The following is a 7942-nucleotide window of genomic DNA, read 5'->3' as shown; positions in this document are numbered from 1 at the left end:
ACACACACACACACACACATATATATACATATATATATATATATATATGAAACTAGAAATGGAAAATTATTGACAATAACATGCATGATTAAGCCACTATCAGTATATTCTGGATGGGAAATCACATTTTGTATGCTGTGATGATGCTTAGGGAATGAATGTAAATTAATTAATTAAAAAAAGTTTCAGAAAAAAATGTCAAGTGTGGTCTTTTCTTTCTCAAGAAATAAAAAACTGGGACTCCATTGCCCCGTTAATCCTCCTACCTTATATAAAGGCCACCCCTGGACAATATCAAAGAAGTGACAAAGTCTTTGGATTCACTATATTAAATGTTAACATACTTGTTAGACAGGAAAAGCCTACTCTGACTCTTAGTTAATAATCAAAAGGTGACAGGTTTATCAGACACAGGAGCAGATGGAACAGTCTTTCCTGTATCTGTATGGCCTGAAGCTTGTCAAGGATCCAATCCGAGATGTATGGGGTATAGGAGGATCACAAACCTCATATCAGAGCTGGATAATGTTAAACTGCTCTAAGCTGGACTCCCCCCATGAAATCATTGCCAGAATACAACCCTATCTGGTAGAAATACCTTTTGTGATCTGGGGAAGGGACCTTTTACAACAATTAAAAATGACCATACAATCCTCTTTATTGTAATGGCCTTAGTAGCAACTGCCCTGCCAATTACCTGGAAAACTCAGGATGCTGTTTGGATAAAACAAAGAAAAGAAAAACTTCTTGTGGCCAAAGCCTTAGTTAATAAACAAGTCAAGGCAGGCCATTTGGAGGAGACTATATCTCCTTATAATACTCCTATATTTGTCATTAAGAAAAAATCGGGCAAATGGAGACTTTTACAAGATTTAATGACCATCAATCAATTAATAGTTCCTATGGGGCCCTTACAATATGGCCTTCCTAACCCAAACTTTATCCCACTTAACTATAAAGTCTTTACTATAAATCTTAAAGACTGTTTTTTCACTCTCTCTCTTTTACCAGAAGATAAAGTTTGCTTTTACCCTTCCAACATTAAATAATTCCTCTCCTGCCTGCAGATTCCATTGGGTAGTCTTACCCAAGGGAATGATGAACAGCCATACCTTATGTCAATACTTTGTAGCTCAAGCCTTAAAACCCTACTGTGAGCTACATCCTTCTTATTTGATTTACCATTATATGGATGACATTCTGCAGGCTTCTCCTGATTTAGACTACTCTCATTTAAAGGAACTACACCTTGTTTTACAGAATCATGGGCTACAGGTAGTTCCTGAGAAGATTCAGGGTAATTATCCTATGCAGCAGCTTGGCCATACGTTCACTCAGGCCTATTCTGTGCCTCAGGTCCCTCAATTAACCCTACCTTCCTCTATGACTATGGTGCAATTAGAGCAATTTTTAGGACATCTCAACTGGTTGTGACCTTATTTCCCTTTTCATACTGATTTACTTGCCGTATTTGTTCTGTTTATGAAAACTTTTACCAACCCTAAACAATTTGTCTCAATTACTCCTGAAATAATGGCAGTGTTAAAAGAAATCAACTCGATTTTAACACAAAAATTCATCAATCGAATGCAAAAGTTAAATGACTCCTTGTAGTTAGTTATCCTTCATGCTCTCAGCTATTATTTTGCAGCCATCATAGTTATTCAGGGCACATTTGTTCATATCACCAAATGGCTTCACTCGTCCCACTTTTTGGGAAAGAATATTTCTATACTTGACAATAATTTAGCTCATCTCATGTTTAAGGGCAGAAACCACACTTTAGCACTTTTGGAACAAGGTATCATTAACATATGGCTGCCTTGCCCCTTAGCTGACCACCAGAACATTTTTGAACTCTCAGAGACCTATCAAGCAGCTCTAGCCACTTACTTGGGAACCTTTAGCTATGGAATTCCTAAGCACTCTCATTTTCAATTTTTGAATGATGTGCTTTTAGTAACTAAACTTCATCTAATCTCTACTTTGTCTGAATTCCCAGTAGATGGAATAACACTCTTTACTGATGGCAATAAAAAATGAGGGGTAACTGCATTTAAGGACCAAGCCCCAATGGCATCACCAATATTCATCAGGTTGCGACCTCTTATTACTAAATGCCCTACTACTGGCTTGTTTGTGTCATGCATGCAATTCTTACAGACACCCTTCTTTTTCAGTAGACTAGGTCTTTGTTGTTGTTGTTGTTGTTCATTTGTTTTGCATGCATCACCCTTCTCCTTTCTTCTCTTGACTGAATAATTCACTCATTCCTATCTGGTTCCTCTTCATTAACAATTTGATACATAGTCTTCTATGTATCACCCAATAGAGTGTGGTCATGCTGTAATTCTTTATCATTTCTCCATCCTGTCATGCACACACATGTGCCTTGCATGTTTTTTAAGGTACTCGGACTGGGATTCAAACAGTGGTCAGCCAGGTGGGCTCCAGGTCCCTTAACCACTTGGGCTGGGCCATGACACACAGCTTCTTTACATTCTGATTGTGTAAATTTGTGGGCTACTGTGGAAGCGACTGTTGTCCTCCAAGCATCATAGTTAAATGTTTATCATAAATATGTCACTCAACTCTCATGAGCTTGTCATTTGTCAATGTTCACACTGTCTTGGTTCTTATTGTTACAGAAATAATCACTGTAATGATTCATTGGATGATATCAATACATGCAACTTACATTCATATGCTTGTTTGTTAGGTCATTGTTTCAGTGGCAGAAATCAGTCCCAAACTCCACTATAATCTGCATTGAGCTTCAGCCAGCTTGGGTCACAGGCACATGTATGTCTAGCATACTCAGGGAGGTCTCTGGACACAAGCTGGCAACTTTCCCATGTGAGTTTGCCTTGCAGAGTATAGTGATTTATGTCTGTGCCACCACTGTCCAGCCCCAAGTAATGCACAGGGTGTGTGTGTGTGTGTGTGTGTGTGTGTGTGTGTGTGTGTGTTTAAGGCTTTTGCCATAGGGTATGTGTGCTTACCAGAGAGGGATCGAGAGAAGGAAAATGAAAAATCACCCCACCCTTCCAGGGAATGGCCACATCACAGTCCCTTCTCCTCCTGGGATTTTGGGCATGCACGCATATGTGCCCAGAGTGATTTTCAAGACACCAGGGCTGGGACTTGAATTGAGATTAGCTATGTGGGAGTCTAGGGGCTTAGCCACTATGCAATCTGCTGACCCACGATGCAGTTTTAAATAGTAAACATCCTCATGTGTAACTGACAGGTGGATGTTATTTGTTACTTTGCATTTGGGAAATCCATGAAGAAGAAAATACAACACATCTGGGTCTAAAGTGGCACAGTATTAATGTAAGCACACCTCCCCATCCCAAAGATGTAAAGCATTAATGGGGATGCACAAAGGCAATTAAATGTGATAAGGAGATCCCTAAAGTAACCAAGAATGCACCCCAAAGTGCAGCCTCAGGCCAGGGCTGTGTGTGAGGTGAAGAAGAATCAAAGAACAATGGTGATCAAAGCCAGGATTAGTGCCTAGGATGGGAGACCATAATCAAGGAGAGTAACTAAGGAAGCTTTATTGCTGAAGACCACACAAATCTTCATGCTAGGTGAACATTGGTTACCTTAGATACCAAGCTAGGGAGAATGGAAAACTCATGAAAACCATTTTAAGAAAATCAAGTTAACGCCATTTGCTGCCAACAACAGAATATCTCAATTTCCCCAAATCCTGTGTCAGAAGATGGCACACATAAAAATAACCATTGATTGGATTTTAATGAGTCAACCCAACATTCCTGTAAGACTGGTACCAAAAAGTAAACCCAAATTCCCTGCTATAATTATGCCCTGGGAAAACCCACTGTTTTGATATTTCATATTGGTCTCTGACTTACCCCTCTATTTCTCTGTGGGAAAAAATCTGCATGGTGAGCAAATACCAGGATTTCAGCTGCAAGTCTTATTATCGTTGGCACCTCAGTAGCAGCACTTGGCTGGATTTCAGTTATGACAGGGAGCCCTTCACATTTCCCCAGTTACCCAAGAGTGCCAGGCCTGGCTGGCTCCAGTTCTTCTTAGCATCTCATCTTCTCTTCCGTTCTTGGCATGTCTGGCCGCTAGCATTTCCTGTTGACTTCATTAGAAGCTCAGACCTAGAAGTTTGTGAAAGTATACAGTAAGGATGTTGGAAAACATCAGGACCTAACTGAATGAGCGCATTCCATATGGCAAGTACTAGGCTAGATGCTTTATACATTATCTCATTTAAGTTCATAACAACCCTAAAATATTATTTCCATTTTGCAGATGATGAATATGAAGTTCAGAGAATCTTCATAGTTTGCTATAGTCAACCAGATAGTTAAGGAACTGGAATGCTTTCAGGTAAAAATTTTTACTGATATAATATACATACAGAAATATGTATACATCTTAAGTGTCAATCTCAACAGATTTTTCTAGCCCTGTAATCATAATTGGGCTATTTATTTTGCGTATTTCTTCAGAGATTTCTTAAATCTTCTATACTAACTACTGACTACTGATAGAGTTTTTTGTTTTTTTTTTTAATTAGACAATGTCTCTTTGGGGAGAACCTACTTCCCAGTTTCATCAAGAAGGGATTCCATCCATATCCACATCGGGTACAAACCTAACACTAGCCATTGCATAATTAGGATTTTCTAAACACTTCTCTGGAGCCATTGTCTTCTTTCTTCACTGGCCCTAATGACCAGAGCTTACTACTGTGTGACATGAAGTAAATATGCTTCGCTCATGTCATCATGCACATGTGTTCAGGCAATTAAAGGGAGACACTCTTTAAAAAGAAAAATCTGTAAATAACTGTTAACTTCACTTGATTGACCTCCCAGGTGAAATCTTCCTGTTTTTCTCAATGGTACCATAATTTTCACCAATAGAACCAAAGCTCCAGAAAATCCAGATTTCTATTTGTCTCACTGATCCACCCATAAACCTAGACCAACGTCTGGCCAGAGTAGGTGCCCCATAAATATTTAATGAAAGAATAAATGAGTGAAGAATACTTTTAATTATCCAAACTCAAAAGTTTTCATTCATTCAACAAACATTTTATTTACTTTTAGGGTCATCTGACACTCTTCCTCTACTTTTGTCCCTGCCCACTACTACCTTTAATCAACTTCCAAGTCTTATTATTTCAAGTACTACTTACTTATCATATTTAACATATATATAAATATATATATATATTTTTTAAAGAAGCATCAACCATCAATCCCACAAATATTTAGCAATGCTGTACCAGGTGTGTTCTCAAAATCTCAAGAGGAGAAATGGCGGAGATGGGATCACCACAGCCATTTCCCCTGAGGTTGGAGTACTGGGCCTTAGTACGTCTTCGCATTTTCTGACAATGTGCTCCACCAACTCTTCAAAACTCAGCCTGGAGCTTGGCATTTCTACAAAGTCTCTCGGCTTCCTACCACCTCCACTCCCAACACAGACACACATAGACAGGCAGGCAGGCAGACACACACACACACACACACACACACACACACACACACATTGAGGAGCTGGAACAGGGTCTTCTGGAATAGGAGTCGTCACTCATCTTTGGATTTGCTGTGCTTCAGATACTGGGGGTGTTTTCTCACTATTTTCCTCTCTGTCTCTCTCCTGCAAGGTGTGCATGCACACCCTAAGGCAAAAAAAAAAAAAAATCCTTCTCTGCTCCTCACCTCTTTGAATCCTTACCTTCCTCTACCTGAGGGACACTCCCAGCCATGGTCCCCCTCTACTCTGTGTAGACCATGCTCCTAGGATTTGGGACTTGGCTTTATATCTTCCATAGTCCCAGTTATCACCACAGAACTGCAGAGGCAGGACTAGATGTGTTTCCATTGCCGGCGATTTACAGTTATGACCCAGGCACTGTTTTAAGTCCTTAATACCTGCCGTGAGATGGATGTATCCCTGTGGTAGGTGCGGCTGCGACTGTGTAATTTCCTGTGGGGAAAGCGTCTTTTCCACTGAGGTAAAGCCTGAAATCCTTCCTGGAGCTTCATTCTATTAAGGTTACAAAACTGTACTCCCTCTTAAAAGCTAATTTCTTGGGTAAAACAAAGCTTGTTTTACATCATTTGAAATCATCTCACATCCTTTTCTGGTGGTTTGGTAGCAACCTAGCCAGAGGATGACAATGTTGGCAGGCAGGAAGAAGTGATCTGGGGCTTGAGAAGGAAGACCAGCACGAATGGAAGCCACTGAGTTTGAAGACCAGCTTCCTAACGTAGTGGACCTAACACCAGCCCACGATGCGCTAATGCACAACATTGTTTTTCTGACCCAGCACCATGAGCCTTTCCTGGGAACTTACTAGAAATGTGAAATTGTAACTTCCTCCCCAGATCTGCTGTGTCAGGCACTCTGGGGGGGGGGGGGTGGAATCCCACAATGGCGGTCTGTGGATCACTGCTCTGGAGTTTAAAGGGAGGACCTATAAAGGGCTTGTACTAAAATCTGACTTTAACTTCCTGTTCCCTCTTTCCCCGCTTTCAGGCAACAAAGTAAAACAAATAGAAACCAAGCATTTCTGAGATCTAAGAATGGTTAGACTTGAAGAGGTTCCATTCAAGAACCCCATTCAAAACAAAACAATAAAATCACTGAGTACCTATGATGCACCAGCCAGTATCTGAGGCACAGCAAACCCAAAGTAAGTGACTACTCCTGCCTTGTACCTGCCCTAGAGAAACCTGCTCTAGCCAGGGCATGGTGCATTGGTGTGTGTGTGGAATGGAGGTGGTACAGAAAGTGAGGGAGGCTTTGTGGAAATGTCATGCTCCAAGCTGAGCTTTGAAGAGTCAGTGGAGCACTTCATCAAGGAGTGGGAAGGTGTACTCTAGGCAAAAACTCAGCCTGTAGAAAGGCACAGCAGTTCTCTTGGCAATATTTTCACACTATAGTAGAAGGACCAGCAGGTGTTGTAGTGGTTAAGGTGCTAGACTCCAACATGGCTGACTATGGTTTGAGTCCTGGATCTGGGGACTTAAAAATCATACTGGGTGTGTGTGTATAGACCCACAATCCCAAGAAGAGAATGGAGAAGAGATAGTGGTGCGGTCATCTCCCCTTGGAGGTGATTTCTCGCTTTCCTTCTCTCTGTTTCTGTCTTTCTCTGATGAGCATACACGCCATATGGCAAGAAATCTTAAAAAAAAAAAAAAAGATAGAGAGAGTGAGAGAGAGAGATAAAGCTGAGAGTAGAGTTTTGCAGGAACCAAACTAGACAGAAGTTTGCTTTTTTTCCTCTTTGGTTTCACACTTGGATAAAAAATGGACATCTGCCTCCTCGTTTCTCTCCATCATAATCAAAGGGAAGCACTGCATCCAACTCCATTCTTGGGCCTTTCAAGGGTTTCTCTAAACCTGCTGTTCCATTGGGTTCTTCCTGGATCATCTACCCACTGGACTAATCTCCCACCACCCACAGCTTCCTAAAGTCAAGATATTGGTGAACAGAACTGATTGGTTCTCCTAGTTGAGGCTGATTGCATTTGTTTTCTACTGAAAGGTGAAGTTGGTCTTCAGGGAGTTTCCAAAGAAGTGTAAGATGCCTGCCCTCAGAAAATGTGCGACCTAGTTAAAGATACAAGACCTTGATGTAAAAATATCAATAAAGTCTAAAAATTATTTATCAAAGAATTATGTGGATCTTAAATGCTGTAGGAGCTGAGTGTTTTTGTATGGCCTTCAAGCTAAGAAAGTTTTTTTCTCCCCATTTTTAAATGGTTAAAAAACTAAAAGAAAAGAATACATCAAGACACATGAAAACTACATGAAATTCAAATATCAGAGTCTATAAATAAAGTCTTATTGGGTCACAGCCATACTCATTCAATTATTTATTGTCTATGAATATCCTTCTTTCTTCAGTGGCAGAGTGGAGCAGCTATGACAAAGA

Source organism: Tupaia chinensis, unplaced genomic scaffold (assembly GCF_000334495.1).
Source record: "Tupaia chinensis unplaced genomic scaffold, TupChi_1.0 Scaffold000276_2, whole genome shotgun sequence".
Lineage (NCBI taxonomy): Eukaryota > Metazoa > Chordata > Mammalia > Scandentia > Tupaiidae > Tupaia > Tupaia belangeri.
Note: the sequence above shows the minus strand (reverse complement) of the source record.